General features: G+C 44.7%; 2 long non-coding RNA genes across 9 annotated transcripts; both read right to left on the bottom strand.

Moving 5' to 3' along the window:
• Positions 1–644: 644 nt before the first annotated feature.
• Positions 645–11,573, bottom strand: LOC122376109. 5 transcript variants are annotated; one of them, XR_006255523.1, is made up of 3 exons: positions 11,222–11,573; positions 1,551–1,635; positions 645–1,186 (listed from the first exon to the last, which is right to left on the bottom strand). It is a non-coding gene; the product is annotated as an uncharacterized LOC122376109 (long non-coding RNA). The 5 variants fall into 5 exon arrangements; XR_006255524.1 differs by lacking the exon at positions 11,222–11,573 and adding an exon at positions 4,178–4,195; XR_006255526.1 differs by lacking the exon at positions 11,222–11,573 and adding an exon at positions 3,985–4,008.
• Positions 11,574–13,760: 2,187 nt separating this feature from the next.
• LOC122376110 lies at positions 13,761–17,092 on the bottom strand. Of its 4 annotated transcripts, none has more exons than XR_006255528.1 (2): positions 16,268–17,092; positions 13,761–15,100 (listed from the first exon to the last, which is right to left on the bottom strand). It is a non-coding gene; the product is annotated as an uncharacterized LOC122376110 (long non-coding RNA). The 4 variants fall into 4 exon arrangements; XR_006255531.1 differs by having other exon boundaries at positions 16,943–17,092; XR_006255530.1 differs by having other exon boundaries at positions 16,745–16,795.
• Positions 17,093–17,838: the final 746 nt, after the last annotated feature.

The following is a 17,838-nucleotide window of genomic DNA, read 5'->3' as shown; positions in this document are numbered from 1 at the left end:
GCTACAGGCGGTACGCGGATGTCATGCACTACACACGATTCAATCGAATAAAAACTGGATTAACCATAAATCAGCACTGGATTAACCATAAATAATAACAGTACAGCACCAAACACTTGAGATACACATTATAGTACTTTAGAATTTAGATGCACAGAGGAGTAATGAGACTAAAAGTTTATGCACGCCCTATCTTAAAAAATATTGAACGAGATATTTCCACAGTGCATACGCGGATGTCATGCACTACACACGATTCAATCGAATAAAAACTGGATTAACCATAAATCAGCACTGGATTAACCATAAATAATAACAGTACAGCACCAAACACTTGAGATACACATTATAGTACTTTAGAATTTAGATGCACAGAGGAGTAATGAGACTAAAAGTTTATGCACGCCCTATCTTAAAAAATATTGAACGAGATATTTCCACAGTGCAAAAACAAAACCGAAATCCGACAAAAACCGATTCCAGGTTCAATGTCCACAGATTTAAAAACAAAACTTTCAAGTGCCCCCATGGTAAAAAAAAATGACCAAAGACGGAATTGTAACAAAGAATAAATAAAGATATGTGCGGCAAACGAAGAGCGGCACTGGACGAGCGTCTGCCCAAAGTAGGCGCCCAGAGTTAGTCCTTAGCCCAGCGGGCAGCAGCAAATGAATTACAGCCAAAGGAAGAATATGCATTAGTCTATTAAGGCTCATCGCACCATGACGAGGCACAGCTCGGATAACGCGATTCGCCTGCGTCCTCCAGGCGAGAAGCACCTCGAGTAGGCTGCCGTGTCTTGACCAACTGCCGCATCCGTCGTCCGCGCCGCAGGCCTCCCAGCGGCCATGTTCCAACGGAGCCGTGAGCTTCACCGTCTCCCGCTCCGCCTCTACAAGGTGGATGGAGGCCTGGCCGGACGGGTGGCACAAGGACATCTGGAGCTCCTGCTGCCGGGCCCGGTGGAAGGAGTAGAACGCCGCTCCGCGGTCGACATCCACCAGCTCCGAGCCGGCCACCAGTCCAGCTCGGAGTAGTGCCTCCATCGCATCGGCCGTCGACCGGCGTGGGGCCCGGATGTGACTAGTGCAGCTCCGTGGGGTGCCCTGCCGCGCTCTGCCGAGTGTGCAGAGAGCAGGTAGACTGGTGGCGGTGAAGAAAACAAGCTGTTATCTTCTTTCGGGATCTGTAAAGAAGCATTCCACTAAAAACTACATCCAAAACGTTTTCCATATTTTTTTACAGAACACAATGCAGTAGCCAAAATAGATATGAAGTATGTGAAGACAACAGTCTACTGCCATTAGATAACTGATCCTGATGGCCAAATACTTTAGATACTAGTATATCATAAGGTGGTTCAAAGGCACACTTTGGAGCTCCAGTAAAAAATCACTGTTTTTCATACTTCATACTGTAAGGGGAAAGGGTGGGGTGGGGATGCAGCCAAGAGTGCATCATATAGGGTTGTAGTCTCCCCGCCGTATACGGAGGGGAGACCCATACCAGAACGTAGATTGTGAAACAATGTAAGTGTCTGCCAATATTACCTTTTCCAGAAGAGTTGAAAAACAGCATTGGGTCAGCTCTTGTGAGAAGCACCATGCAGTGTTGGCTGCACTTCAATCTCGTCTCCTGCAAAAAAAAAACTATCACTGTATGATTGACAGTTTGATTGCATTTCCTTCAAGCTGCAACATCTCCATTTTAGACATTTTCAGTTCCCACTTGCGCACGGCACCCTACTAACCGGTCTCTAGCGATGTGCCAAATCTGAGCACAATCGGCCCGGCCGTTCTCGAGATCTGGAAGCGTCACCCTGCACGTGTGCACGTGCAGTTGCACCCCAACCGTGACACATTTAAACACATTGCCCGGTAGGTGCCTACATCCTTGTTATAATGTAGTTATTGTCATTACAATCAAGTTGTACCGTGTTATTGTCATTACAACAAAAGTGACACCTCTCTGTTTTACACGTGTCACGTGCAGTGGGGGTTACCCGCATGCATTGTCCATAGTAAAATACTTCTAAGAAGGGCATACACTACCCCACACAAAAAACTGCAAGTGTAACGGTCCAGTGGCTGCGGAGATATAAGTCGTACAAAAACGTCCCTACAGCGGCCGGCCGCTAATATTTAGCATTAAATTCGTGTCTCATCCTTCTATGGGAGGTATCCCCGTCACCTGTTCGTATACTGTCTGAGCCAAGGCCATATATGGGTGTGAGCTCAAATCTCGGTAATGTCGTGCTTTTATACTAAATTTCTCGAAAACGGCACGGTGACTGGCCATGTTATGTCCGGCCGCCACCCAGCCGCCCGCCGCGCCTGGCCGGGCTGCTGCTTCGCCGGCCGGGTGGCGCGGGCGGCCCTCCTGGCTCCCGCCCGTCTGGGATGCGCTCCCCATCCGCAGGGCGTCGGCGGCGCCCAAGAGGCACAAGAATAACGGCGGTGTTGCGGGCGGCTTGTGGGGTTACGGTGCCGCGCTCTTTCCCCGGCCCCATCGCCGTCCGTCCCCCCTCCCCGGTGCCGTTTTCTTCCAGGGGAGGCGCCCCGGCCGCCGTGCTGGGGCGTAACGCAGTCCGTGCTTTTAGCACAGCAAAATATCCACCCAGGCTAGATTAAAGTCACGACAACCTAGGATTAAGAGTGGCTACAGACTTCAGACTTTATGCAGACTTAACATTGAGGTATTATATGTGCAACTAACTGACACACATGGTGTTTGTTCTAACCTTCTCAACAGAAAGTGGACGTGTCAGGCCAGCACCCCTTGGTGACCATTATACTCAAGGGGTGTAGGAACTGATTCCCCAGGGGTGAAGCGATAGAAGCAAAAACATGAGTCACTAGTTCCCTCCTGTGTCTTCCCTCCAGCAGGAAAAATATATGCGTGATGCCCAATGTGACTAATAACTGCATATCATAAAGCTGGAAATATTGTACAAAGTTGTGACAACACAAGCAAACTATGCATGTCACTGCTCTTGTTATTGCTATATGAGACCCCACAAGACACAAAAATATGTCGCTGCAATGTGAGCTATTCTTTTATTACAAATAAAATCTTCCCATGAAATTCATTATTGTCACTGCAGAGCTCATTCAGTCAATCATTCATCAGTCAGTCATTCAGTCAGATCATCAATCATTCAGTCAGATCATCAATCATCAATCATTCAGTCAGAGACTGTGCAGAGACTTCATCATTCAAACAATCAGAGAATCAATGTGCAGAGACTAACACTTTACAATCTAGTGACTTATCACAAACATCTTTTATGCTACAAGCTTATGCTTACTCAACACTTTTTCATGACTCAAATATGGTGGTGTTCATTTAAAGTGAAAACACTCATCCAGCACTAAGCAGATTATTTCTAAGCTCGTTTAAGTCCCAATTTCTGCTATATTTCGCTTGGAGTCACTTCATAGTTTGAACTCAAGGTGCCTTGTGGATTAACCTCAGGTATGGGTAAATCCACAAGGATTTATGGGCTTTACCTCAGTTATGTAGCTGCTCCCTCAATTTAAGTTTCTCATTAAATTTCATTGAGGCGTTGCAAGATGGGCTGTAGCCGAATCCTCTTCTCTGTTTAGCTGATGCTCATAATACCTGAACATTTCTAATTCCAATTTTTATAGCTTTAACAATTGGTAAAGGCCCATGTACCTAGACAACAATGACTTTACAGAGGAAACCCCTGGCTGTGTTTCATGGGCGCGCTGCCAGCCGCTGCCAGCCCATTCCGCGTGAGCTAGCGTCAACCTCCGGTAGTGTTGGAGGTATAGGCTTGTTGATGTCTCTATGGAAGCCAAAAGTGGCTGGCAGAGTGCCGTGATACACCACCCTTATTTTTGCACAATAATGCTGTGATAACTGTTCCTGCAAAAAATATAAGGTGAAGTGAAGTAAAATCAGGTCAAACATTAATATACCCAAATATAGCAGTGTATGGAGTACCTATATTCACATTACCAATAATATGATGCACAACAGGCCATAGAAAACCAGTGAATGTTGAATTGTACCCCAATTTCAATATCAATATGGCACTTGGCAATAACAGTAAAACACACCGTTTTTTATGTTAAATCAACAGAGAAAACTCCTGAACATAAAAAAATCAGAATGTATAATAAGGATAAAAGTATAAATAAAAATCGACGACATCAGCGCCTATCATCGCCCTTGCACATTCACCACTCCCCATTCCACGCACAGATTGTTTACCCCTTGGTTTACCCCGTGTTCGCAGTCTCCCTGACGACGGAGATTCTATACGCCCACCGACCAATCACGTTCAAGATCAGCGGGGCTTGGCCGCAGTTCTCGAACGCCATTGGCCAGATTAAGCAGGACCTTCGTCGTCAGTAAACTGTGAACACGGTGTTACATATTTCGCTATGGTAACAAAAGCGCCAGAATTGACTACCAGAATTGGATCCGAAGGTCAAATGGGTCACGTGACTGACAAGTTCAGATGGACAACACATGGAAAACGGCACAACGTGCAATAACGTTCTTTATATCATTGGAAAGAGCATCAAAAGTTGTATAACCTATCAACTTTTCACTTAAATATCAATAACGTAAAAAGTTATAAAGCAGCAAAGACGCTCCCATTGACTTTGCATGTTAAAAAAATTCTTCTTTAAACGAGCTCAAAAAGAACAAACGAATTCTGACAGTTAAACGAAGCATAACAACATATTCTATGGTCTTTTCTCAACAAGTCCTGAAAGTTTAAACAAATCGTATCATATAATTTTGTACAATGTGCGAATGAAAATGCCTCTGCAAAAACGCCCATTGACTTAACATGGGGAGCGAAAAAAGTTCAACTTCAAACTCGTGCAACTCAAGTTAACGAATTCTGACGGGTATACGGCGCACACTGGCGTGTACCAGAACGTGTTTGCCATAAAATGCTGGGAAGAAAACCACCTCCTTCTTGGCTCGTTTTCCCGCCATTGGCGATCGCGCAAAAAGTGTCCAAAACCCCGTTGACTTAACATGGGGAACATGCAATTGCACGTGGCACGCGCAATGATTTTTGTTGCGAGTAGCGACCGGTACCATCAGGTAGATCACCTGCAAAAGTCTATACCCTGAAATTTTTACGATCCTAAACGCAAAACTCTAGGCCCCAATCAAGATGTCTCGATTCGCTGCCAGACTTGCAAAACATAGCCCGGAGACGGACCGCTCCGGTTGTTTTTCAATAGAAAACACAATTCTAACGAATAGTGTTTGTCTTTTCAAACAACCTGCGGTTATATAGTACATCTTAGTTAGGGAAAAAGTATACCAAAAATTTTGCACTGACCAGTCGGCAACTTCATAACGAACATTTTGATGCATAATATGTGGGGTTTCAATTTGGTGTCTATCAGCAATAAGACTCTGAATATCCGGCTCAAGAAACCTCTTGCTCCGCGTCAGTTTCCGAGTTCTGGGATACCCCATCTTCGGGGGCTGATTACAGCTATTTTTGGTCACCCGGATTAGTTTTTTTGGCCTAAGTATAATAATTTGATCAATTTCAAATCGATCTATATAAAAAATAATCCGAAACTCCGGAATCGCCCGTGGCCTCTCGTGAGGGCGTTTCCGACCAGTGTGCGGCGTTGCGAAGAAGAGAAATGAAGGTGGTATTTTTGAACTGACTGAGGAGATATCATCTGGAGCATCTACAGGTATAGATCAAAACCCCGACAAAACCGACATTACACCCCAAGTTGGTAAGTTATCAGAAAGTGCGTACACCCCATTTGGAAAAGGGTCGGCCAGTTCCAGTTATCTCTCTCGCTCTTCCAGTGACACGGGTAGTGAGGGGACTAATTCCGAATTCGATCTGCAATGGCGGCCCTGGAAAGGAAATTTGTGGCAATCCTGTCAAGGAGGGTGAGGCTGGAATACTCTGCGACTGCTGCCATGCGTGGTTTCATGCGGGGTGTCAGGGTGCCCAGAAACTGGCTATCACGGCTCTTGATCGCTTCAAATCTCTTGCCTGGCTCTGCGCAGCCTACAAAATGGATCTAAATAGCAGCAAGTCTCGGCACTCTCACTCGGATCCCCTCGAGAGTAAGATCAAAGGCCTGGAGTCTGCTGTATCGACCCAAATGAGTCTCATGATGGACATGTTGCGGGAGCATGAGAGGTTCTTAGGCGAAAAGCTCGCTGTCAAGTGTTCAAATTATCAGCCCAAACTCAACTTCAACCGAGGTGATTTCACCCGTTTAAACCGAACACTAGTCGAGGAGGACTGGTCACCCCTGCAAAATGGTTCGATGGAAGAAGGCTATACTTACCTGAAATCAACATTGGACAGGATATAGTCTCCACCTGTATCCCGCTATCTAAGGGTTTTAAGGCACGCAAAAACATCTATATGACAAGTGCTGCCCTTCAGCTACGGAAGCAGAAGACCATGCTATGGGTGAAAGCTGCCACCTCGGCTCCAATGACCCACTTGACACAGCAAGATACCGTGCCTGCAGGAACAAACTCAGGCAACTGACAAGACGACTCCGCACCAGTTTTGAGGCACAGCTAGTGACTGACTTGAAGACCAACCCCAAGGCCTTCTGGAAGTATACCAAAAGTAGACTCAAGACCAGGCCCAAGGTCGGGGATCTCAAAGACACAAATGGTCAATTGGTTAGCGATGCCAAACTTAAGGCTGGTATCCTCAACCAATTCTTTGCTTCAGTTTTTACCATTGAAGATGCAAACGATGTGCCAACTCTGGACGATCGCGTCCAGTCGCTCGGTCTCGATGACATCACCATAACAACGCGGGCGGTGGAAGAGAAGCTCCGAGGCCTTAATGTGTTTAGACCTGCACCCGAGGGTACTGAAAGAGGCTCATAGCTCCCTCTCTGGGCCCCTTGCCTACCTCTTCCGTAAGTCACTGGACACTGGTTGCGATCCTGACGATTGGAAACTGGCACGTGTGGTTCCTATCTACAAAAAGGGAAGCAAGGTGGAACCATGCAATTACCGCCCAGTGAGCCTCACAGCTATACCGTGTTAAGTGCTCGAATCTCTTATTCGAGACGAATTGCTGAAATTCCTCACTGAAAATGAGGTCATGACCACCCACCAGCACGGCTTTCGACCTGGAAGGTCGTGCAATACTCAACCTTTCGAAGTCCTGGATGACTGGAGCAATGATATCGAACAGGCGAACCCAATAGATGTTATTTATCTCGACTTCCAGAAAGCATTCGATTCTGTACCCCACCAGAGACTTTTGAGCGAGCTCCGCAGCTATGGGGTATCAGGTAAGCTCCTGGCATGGATTGAGGCCTTTCTAACCGGAAGGAAACAACAAGTGGTCATCGACGGGCGCCCCTCGAACTGGACGGAGGTCGCTAGCGGCGTACCCCAGGGATCTGTGCTCGGATCTTTACTCTTCTTAATCTATGTGAACGACCTGCCAGACGAAATTCACTGCAAAGTGAAGTTGTTCGCTGATGACACAAAATTGTACTCCTGCGCCCATTCCATAAACAACACGACTCTCATGCAAAATGATCTGAATGCTCTCTTAAAGTGGTCAAATTTGTGGATGATGCCTTTCAACAAGGACAAGTGTACCGTACTGCACATAGGAAGCACGAATTGCGGATTCTCATACACTCTGGGAAATTTTCCCCTAGCCAGTGCAAGAGTGGAGAAAGACCTTGGTGTCCACGTGGACGACGCTCTTAAGTTAAAGGGACTCTCCCACCTTCAAAAAAGTTAATGAATTGGCATGAAAGTGATGTCGCTCGGTTCAGAAAGAGCAAAAACGAATATCTACCAAATTTCATCAAAAAATATTCACCGGTTTTCAAGATATTAGACTTTTACTTTTGTTTACTTTTTGGGATCTCCGCTGTTCCTAGCGACTTTATTTGAAAGTGCGGCATTTGTTGCGCGCAAAGCAGCATATACCACCGCGTGCTACAAAACGTTTTAGTCAAACATTTAACGGACGTTCGAAAGCCTGATGACGTCATCAGATTCCCGTAATGGTTAAGAGATAGGGACCACGCTGGTCCCACCCTGCAAGTAAAGGGAAGAAATTTCTTGAACACCATAAAGCTGCGGGGGTTGCGACCAGGATAAATGGTGGTTTCTGAGCCTGGCCGCAAACTTGGCTATCTCAACTCAAAACTAATGTTAAGGTGGGAGGGTCCCTTTAAGTGAACACGCAGCGTCAGCAGTGGCGAAGGCTACGCAGCTCCTCGCCGTAATCAAGAAGTCGTTTTCCCTCATCAACGAAGTCACGCTGCCCATTCTTTTCAAAACCCTGGTTCGCCCACACTTAGAATACGGGAACCTTGTATGGGGTCCATTTTACAGAGCGGATCAGCGATAGGTCGAAAGAGTTCAGCGCAGGGCAACCCGGCTGGTAGAGAGCATCCGCCACAAACCCTACACGGAGCGACTCAAAGAACTGAAGATGCCATCACTGCATTATAGACGACTGAGAGGTGATATGATCTTCACATACCAACTATTTCACAGAGGGGTCGATGCCGACCGACCCCAGGTCATTCTTCGCTCTGGCTGGAGGAGTTACTCGGGGACATCAGTTTAAAATCCAGAAGTTTCCAGCAGCCTCGAGGGTGAGGCCTTTTGCCGCCCGAGTCGTGAACGACTGGAATGGACTCCCCTCCGAGGTGGTTGGTGCACCCTCGCTGAACTGCTTCAAGGCAAGACTGGACGCACACTGGTCCCACATCATATACTCCGTACCTGATCCTGATTGATCTCGTAAAGCCACAATCCCAGGAGCTCGATAAGATCGGGTACCACAGGCCATTATGCCTAAAAATCCCGAAACCTCAAGGTAAAACCACAATGCTTGAGGGTGTTTTCGTTTAAAAGAATAGCATTTCAATTATCTCCTACTGCGTGCCATGGTTTTTGTTACACATAAGAAGAAAACAACTGACATTTGTGGCCAAAAACATCCCCCTTCCCTGCCGGCTCGAATTAATGTATTGCATACACATTAAACAATATAAAGCCCTCTTGTCATTGCGTGGCAAGTATTCTTTTTTCTACAAAATCGAGAATAACTCGAAGACTGTCATGGGTCACCACCTACATTTTTCTGTTTACACCCAGTTTTGAAAGTTCGTTCAGGTACACTGCAGCACCATAAGCTGTAATTTTGATTTATGTAAATTTGATTGCGGTTTTATTCACCTGCAATAAAAAACTAGCAGGTGTGGCCAACAACGCCCAAGGTTGAAGGTAAAAAACGTCCGACAAGATTTTTGACCCACTTTTGAATGCCACTCTATGTAGCTTACTGCTTAACTAATTAAAACAAGGATTGCAGAGCTCTATTCATACATTTCAGCATCCTCTTCAACAAATCAACAATATTATCAGTCGGGCACACTGTAGTATTTCCGATCCATTTATGGAAACGTTTCCATTTTTAGAACAATGTTCCAAAAATGGATACGCCGTTTCCAAAAATAGAAACGGTCTGTTCCATAAATGGAGACGCTGCGTGCATCGCTACCTTTAAAGCAAACTGGGCATTGCTTGCTGAAATTTGGCATGCGCAGGATGCCACCAATCGACAGCCAGCATTCTAGTTTATATTCCTATTCTCCGAATTTCCGATCAGAAACCGAAAGTCGACAAACGAGGCGATGCTTATAACATGTTAACGTGATAAAAAAATTCACAAGTTTTTCTAATCAAATAAGGTCTGCACAGTCGTCACACCAAATACCGTCGTATTCTGACGATGAATTTATTCATTCTAGCTCATGTGTAACATTGATATCAATTTTATATATTGAAATGATATCTACGCTTTATGTACTGCCCACTTTGGACCACATTTGTCCAGTAGGTTCTAGGAAATCTTAGTTTTAGTTGACTTTTGAATGAGCTAAGTTGCAGCGCGTAATATATTAGTACCAAACCCGACGTCCAAGGTAACTGCTGAGAGCAGAGATGCTAAACCAGTCCCAAAACATCAATTTTTAGTTGCATGTGAATTTTAAAAAACACATTTAAAGGGACTATCCCACCTTTAACATGGGGTTTGAGTTGAGATAGCCAAGTTTGCGGCGAGGTTCAGAAACCACTATCTATCTAGGTTGCAACCCCCGCGGCCTCTTGGTGTTGAAGAAATTTGTTCCCTTCATTTGAAAATGGGCCTTGCGCCAGGCCCTATCTTAAACATGGAGCGACCGTTAGTTTGACGTTACCTCGTTTAGTCATTCTGATTTAAATGGGTTTGTTCGTTGAAAAATCGCTTAAAACTTGGTCTGAGCTTTGTTATAGTGCCTACAGAGTAAAAAGAATCAGCTTTATGACAGTAATGTGGCCTGGGCCCTGGGGAAGGAGGTAATTTTGGGCTGTGACGTCACATATCATCCAATCTATAAAGTCGGCCACAATTTAACTGGTTTTAACAACATTTTAGAAGGTGGGATAGTTCCTTTAAGCTAAATTTGCACACATTTGAACTTCAGCGTTTCTATTTTTGGAACATCGGCGTTTCCATTTTTGGAAACAAAGTCTCCATAAATGGATATGATTCAGGAGCATTTTTAAGTGGTGAATTTGAATGCATACGACAGCTTTCCATGCAAGAAGACAAGTGCTTTTGGTGTATCCGTGCTTGTCTTACGCAAAACAGTGGTTATACCTACATCAAATCCAGCCACCCTTGGCAAGAAAATTTGTGCGGAAATGTTAGCGTTTCTATTTATGGAACAAGCGTTTCCATTTTTGGAACAGAAGAGTAGTCAAAATTGGAAACGTTTCCAATAAAAGAAATGTCTCCATAAATGAATCGGAGATACCACAGTGCGCCGGACTGTTATCAGCATTAATTGAGCTATTAGGGGTGGCATATGTCGATATCACATAAGACACCAAAATGCAAGTTACTCTGCAAGGAAGTATCCATAGCTCCATAGCAACCACCTAGCAACGTGAATCAAAGCTGTAAACAACTCGCGTTTGTCTCAGATGCGCATTTTTCGGAGCATATAACCAGAATCTGTTATCCTCGGCGTCATAATGAATGTTGCAAAACAGAGCGACCATTTGACTATCAATAAGGACGATTTTTGCGAAATTCATGTTTCTTGCCTAACTACCTTTCGAAAAAGTTAACAGACGCTAAACAAGTTAGTCGAGCCGACGAAGATGGTCGAGCGTGGCAGGGCAGCGTCAAACTCACCCGTGTCTGTTCTTCCCGAGTCTTCAAAGTCTTCTAGCGAAACCAAGCACAGAAAACTCACAAGTTTCAATGAAATTAGACAGCAACAATGTCTAACGAAACTTTAAAATAATCTTCTCTCACAAATGACACCTCAATCAACATCTCCGTCAAGGGTCCCGACCGAGTCCCGACAAGAATATACCATACCCTGGGGCCAGGCAGTCACGTGACAGTTTCTGCTTGGTGTTTGAGTTGTGCCATCGTGGTTTATTGATATCTTTAAACAATTTTTAGACAAAATGTAGCTGAATATGTTAACATATATTTAAAAAAATAATTTTATTTAATAAACAGAAATAAGCAAAAAACAAAAGTTTTGGCCTAAGCGTAAAACTCTTATTTATGTAATACTCTTGACATTGCTTTGCATTGAAGATTCAGGCTAGAAAATTTTTCATACCCATTAGAGGTATAATACAATTTATACAATACTTATTTCCAGTGGCGCGGGAACTTCTTCCAGACTGGGGGGGCTGAACCATCATAGAGATCAACCTAGGGTACTATTACTAAGTGCTCGAGCGAGGAACATATTGAATATAATTAGATAAATAAAAGAAGTTGACCTTTTCCTCGACATCAAAAATGTAAAAAGCCGAATAATATATTTTAAAAAACGGTGAGCTTTCGGCCACTGGCCTTTATCAAACCAACGTGATAACAATGTTAAAAGACGATCCTGTGAATAATCTGTCTGCCATTTTTCAAAAACCGATTGTCATTTTTCAAAAACCGATTGTCTACATCGGACACTATGTAGACAATCGGTCTATCTAATAGTTTGCCCTTATGAGTAGCGCCTTTCCTAAAATATCACGATCTTCGGTTTTTGAAAAATGGCAGACAGATTATTCACAGGATCGTCTTTTAACATTGTTATCACGTTGGTTTGATAAAGGCCAGTGGCCGAAAGCTCACCGTTTTTTAAAATATATTATTCGGCTTTTTACATTTTTGATGTCGAGGAAAAGGTCAACTTCTTTTATTTATCTAATTATACAACCTAGGGTACCCCTAAATCTAGTTTTCTCATCGGTTTTAGGCCACTTATTTCTCAGACCTTGGCCTTTTCAACGAAAAAAAAGAAGAAAATATTTGCAAAAAAAGTGAGGTATTCCGTCTCAGCTGAGTGAAGAAACTAACCGTTTTGGCAGCCTGGAATAAAGGTTTTAAGCTGCCAAATGAGTTGCCGAGTCAGTAAAATAGGTAGATTTTTCACTCACATGCTTTCTTCCTTTGTGACTCACAACCCCTAATTTGGGGAGGACAAGCTGCCCCAACGGTTCCTGGCCTCATGAAAAGTTGTGAAGCACCGCCCCCACGGCCCCAGAGTTGTGAGGGCAAGCTTCCCCCACTGCCCTCTCCCCCGGTTCCCGCGCCTATGTATGAATCTATGAAATTGTGTTGGTAGATTTTCGATTTCGATTCCTCCAGCTGGGGGGGCTCAAATACATTACGAGCCCCCCCAGCCGAAAAGTTGGAGGGGCTCAGCCCCCCCTAGCCCCCCCGGTTCCCGCGCCACTGCTTATTTCTATGCTAAGATGGCTCTAGCGTATCCGGCAAATAAAATGGGCATAGGTATAAATACGCATAAAAAAATAAGTTAACATAGACTTGGGTATAACCACGGATCACATACTGCCCGGGCCTATAAGGTGTCACATAAGGTGATCCGTGGTATAACTAATGGTCAGAAGAGGGCAAGCAGCGCGCTTGGGATGAGGCGTTCTCTAAGACGTCTCAGCAGCGTCTGCTGGATGGGGCAAACCAGGTGGTCCGGGTGCGTCTTCTTGCTGCCGCAGAGCCCCACACCGCCGCCTGGGTGCAAGCCCTCCCAGTCACCAGTCTGGGACTCCACCTGGAGGACGAAACCGTCCGGGTAGCAGTGGCGCTGCGACTCGGGGCACCGGTATGTGACCGCACAACTGCCAGCTCTGCCGTCGTCCTGCTGATCGACTGGGCCACCACGGTCTCTCCTGTGCCAAGAGTGCTGGCCGCCACGCACGTCACGCCAACCTTAATGACGTGCTGCGGCGGGCACTCAGCAGCACAGGGCTCGAGTGTTTTAGAGCCCACCGGCCTTGACAGAGGTGACGGCCGACGTCCCGATGGGATAACGCTCTCCCCTTTCAGCCGAGGAATGAGCCTGATATGGGACGCCACCTGCTGCGACACCTTCTCTGCAACTGCTGTCATCAGCTCTGCCTTGAGTCCTGGTAGCGCCGCTAGATGTGTGAAGAAATAGACATCTGACAATTGGCTGACTTCCCTGCCTCCCGGCCGCTACTCAGGTCCACCACTCGCCGTTGTCAGTGCACGGTTTTTCTAGCAAGCTCCAGCCTAGTATTGATCTTATTCAGTATTTACGGTACGAAGATTTGATAACGGAATGTGACGTTTCCACATCATGCTTGATGGTTGAAGTTTGCAACGTTAACAACTACCAAGTCAAGTCGCCGCCCCAGTCATCTGGCACGTCTCTGTCATCGAATAAAGCCAATGAACAAGAAAGTTATTATTTTCCAGCATAAATGAAAATATATAACACTGCTACAGGCGGTACGCGGATGTCATGCACTACACACAACGATTCAATCGAATAAAAACTGGATTAACCATAAATAATAACAGTACAGCACTGGATTAACCATAAATAATAACAGTACAGCACCAAACACTTGAGATGCACATTATAGTACTTTAGAATTTAGATGCACAGAGGAGTAATGAGACTAAAAGTTTTAGCACGCCCTATCTTAAAGGAAAAGGGCCACCTTCGTGAAATATGAAGATATCGTTGTTTTTCATTTTGACATTATTATTTTTCATTTTCTTTTTAAAACTGGTGCCAGAAGTGCACAATTTGCGAAAAAGTATTTAAAACTATTTAACATATTGGTACTATGTTGATACTCTCTACGGCACCTACTGTATGATGGCATAGCGATGACGTCACACTCAAACCAATCAGCGTTCAGAAGACAGACTCGTCGGATTGTGTCAGATAAGCTGATTGGTTAAAGCTGAGCTGGTTGGAGCTGATTGGTAAAAAACCAAAGCCTCGCCGCGGGTGGCTGTATTGTCGGATAAGAACGCATTCCTGGGATAAGAACGCATTCCTGGCGTATTTTCTTTTAAAATTGCCGATAACTACGAATGGAGGCCGAAATCGGCCGTAAGGAGGTAGACAAATAGGTTTTCGGACACGGGCTACAAGATGGCTATCTCAGTTTCAATCCCCATGTTAAAGGTGGCCCTTTTCCTTTAAAAATATTGAACGAGATATTTCCACAGTGCAAAAACAAAACCGAAATCCGACATAAAACCGATTCCAGGTTCAATGTCCACAGATTTAAAAACAAAACTTTCAAGTGCCCCCATGGTAAAAAAAATGACCAAAGACGGAATTGTAACAAAGAATAAATAAAGATATGTGCGGCAAACGAAGAGCGGCACTGGACGAGCGTCTGCCCAAAGTAGGCGCCCAGAGTTACTCCTTAGCCCAGCGGGCAGCAGCAAATGAATTACAGCCAAAGGAAGAATATGCATTAGTCTATTAAGGCTCATCGCACCATGACGAGGCACAGCTCGGATAACGCGATTCGCCTGCGTCCTCCAGGCGAGAAGCACCTCGAGTAGGCTGCCGTGTCTTGACCAACTGCCGCATCCGTCGTCCGCGCCGCAGGCCTCCCAGCGGCGCATCGGCCGTCGACCGGCGTGGGGCCCGGATGTGACTAGTGCAGCTCCGTGGGGTGCCCTGCCGCGCTCTGCCGAGTGTGCAGAGAGCAGGTAGACTGGTGGCGGTGAAGAAAACAAGCTGTTATCTTCTTTCGGGATCTGTAAAGAAGCATTCCACTAAAAACTACATCCAAAACGTTTTCATATTTTTTTACAGAACACAATGCAGTAGCCAAAATAGATATGAAGTATGTGAAGACAACAGTCTACTGCCATTAGATAACTGATCCTGATGGACAAATACTTTAGATACTAGTATATCATAAGGTGGTTCAAAGGCCGGTGCCGTTTTCTTCCAGGGGAGGCGCCCCGGCCGCCGTGCTGGGGCGTAACGCAGTCCGTGCTTTTAGCACAGCAAAATATCCACCCAGGCTAGATTAAAGTCACGACAACCTAGGATTAAGAGTGGCTACAGACTTCAGACTTTATGCAGACTTAACATTGAGGTATTATATGTGCAACTAAATGACACACATGGTGTTTGTTCTAACCTTCTCAACAGAAAGTGGACGTGTCAGGACAGCACCCCTTGGTGACCATTATACTCAAGGGGTGTAGGAACTGATTCCCCAGGGGTGAAGCGATAGAAGCAAAAACATGAGTCACTGGATCCCTCCTGTGTCTTCCCTCCAGCAGGAAAAAATATATGCGTGATGCCCAATGTGACTAATAACTGCATATCATAAAGCTGGAAATATTGTACAAAGTTGTGACAACACAAGCAAACTATGCATGTCACTGCTCTTGTTATTGCTATATGAGACCCCACAAGACACAAAAATATGTCGCTGCAATGTGAGCTATTCTTATAGGGTTATTGTAGTTGTCCAGTGACCAAGGCCAAACAATATTGGCCGAAATATTTGGACTTGCATACACAATACAATCCCAGTGAATTCCAGTGAATTCATTCTACATTTTCACTACATCAAAAGTGAATGAAATTAAGTGATAATCAAAGACTCTGGAAAAGAAGATCAGCATAACTACATACCTATGTCTTGTTTCCAAAGCTAAAGTATGATCCTCAATGTTGCAAAAGTTGCTTGGCTTTTACAATAATGAACAATACAATAACTTTGAATAAAAAACAACATATGGTAAAGTGAAAACACTTATCCAGCACTAAGCAGATTATTTCTAAGCTCGTTTAAGTCCCAATTTCTGCTATATTTCGCTTGGAGTCACTTCATAGTTTGAACTCAAGGTGCCTTGTGGATTTACCTCAGGTATGTAGGTAAATCCACAAGGATTTATGGGCTTTACCTCAGTTATGTAGCTGCTCCCTCAATTTAAGTTTCTCGTTAAATTTCATTGAGGCGTTGCAAGATGGGCTGTAGCCGAATTCTCTTCCCTGTTTAGCTGATGCTGATAATACCTGAACATTTCTAATTCCAATTTTTATAGCTGTTAACAATTGCTAAAGGCTCATGTACCTAGACAATAATGACTTTACAGAGGAAACCCCTGGCTGTGTTTCATGGGCGCGCTGCCAGCAGCTGCCAGCACATTCCGTGGAGCTAGCGTCAACCTCTGGTAGTGTTGGAGGCATAGGCTTGTTGATGTCTATGGAAGCCAAAAGTGGCTGGCAGAGTGCCGCGTTAAACCACCCTTATTTTTTGCACAATAATGGTGTGATAACTGTTCCTGCAAAAAAATATAAGGTGAAGTGAAGTAAAATCAGGTCAAACATTTATATATACCCAAAAGTAGCAGTGTATGGAGTACCTATATTCACATTACCATTCCAATAATATGATGCACAACAGGCCATAGAAAAACCAGTGAATGTTGAATTGTACCCCAATTTCAATATAAATATGGCACTTGGCAATAACAGTTAAACACACCGCTTTTTATGTTAAATCAACAGAGAAAACTCCTGAACATAAAAAATGATCAGAATGTATAAGGATAATAGCATAAATAAAAATCGACGACATCAGCGCCTATCATCGCCCTTGCGCATTCACCACTCCCCATTCCACGCACAGATTGTTTACCCCTTGGTTTACCCCGTGTTCGCAGTCTCCCTGACGACGGAGATTCTATACGCCCACCGACCAATCACGTTCAAGATCAGCGGGGCTTGGCCGCAGTTCTCGAACGCCATTGGCCAGATTAAGCAGGACCTTCGTCGTCAGGAAAACTGTGAACACGGCGTTACATATTTCGCTATGGTAACAAAAGCGCCAGAATTGACTACCAGAATCGGATCCGAAGGTCAAATGGGTCACGTGACTGACAAGTTCAGATGGACAACACCTGGAAAACGGCACAACGTGCAATAACGTTCTATATATCATTGGAAAGAGCATCAAAAGTTGTATAACCTATCAACTTTTCACTTAAATATATCTATAACGCAAAATGTTATAAAGCAGCAAAGACGCTCCCATTGACTTTGCATGTTAAAAAAATTCTTCTTTAAACGAGCTCAAAAAGAACAAACGAATTCTGACAGCTTAACGAAGCATAACAACATATTCTATGGTCTTTTCTCAACAAGTCCTGAAAGTTTAAACAAAATCGTATCATATAATTTTGTACAATGAGCGAATGAAAATGCCTCTGCAAAAACGTCCATTGACTTAACATGGGGAGCGAAAAAAGTTCAACTTCAAACTCGTGCAACTCAAGTTAACGAATTCTGACGGGTATACGGCGCACACTGGCGTGTACCAGAACGTGTTTGCCATAAAATGCTGGGAAGAAAACCACCTCCTTCTTGGCTCGTTTTCCCGCCATTGGCGATCGCGCAAAAAGTGTCCAAAACCCCGTTGACTTAACATGGGGAAAATGCAATTGCACGTGGCACGCGCAATGATTTTTGTTGC

The sequence above is a fragment of the Amphibalanus amphitrite genome, unplaced genomic scaffold, assembly GCF_019059575.1.
Source record: "Amphibalanus amphitrite isolate SeventyFive unplaced genomic scaffold, NRLGWU_Aamphi_draft 002020F_arrow, whole genome shotgun sequence".
In the NCBI taxonomy this organism is placed as follows: Eukaryota; Metazoa; Arthropoda; class Thecostraca; order Balanomorpha; family Balanidae; genus Amphibalanus; species Amphibalanus amphitrite.
The sequence above is the reverse complement of the archived record's forward strand: the minus strand, read 5'-3'. Positions and strand labels throughout refer to the sequence as shown.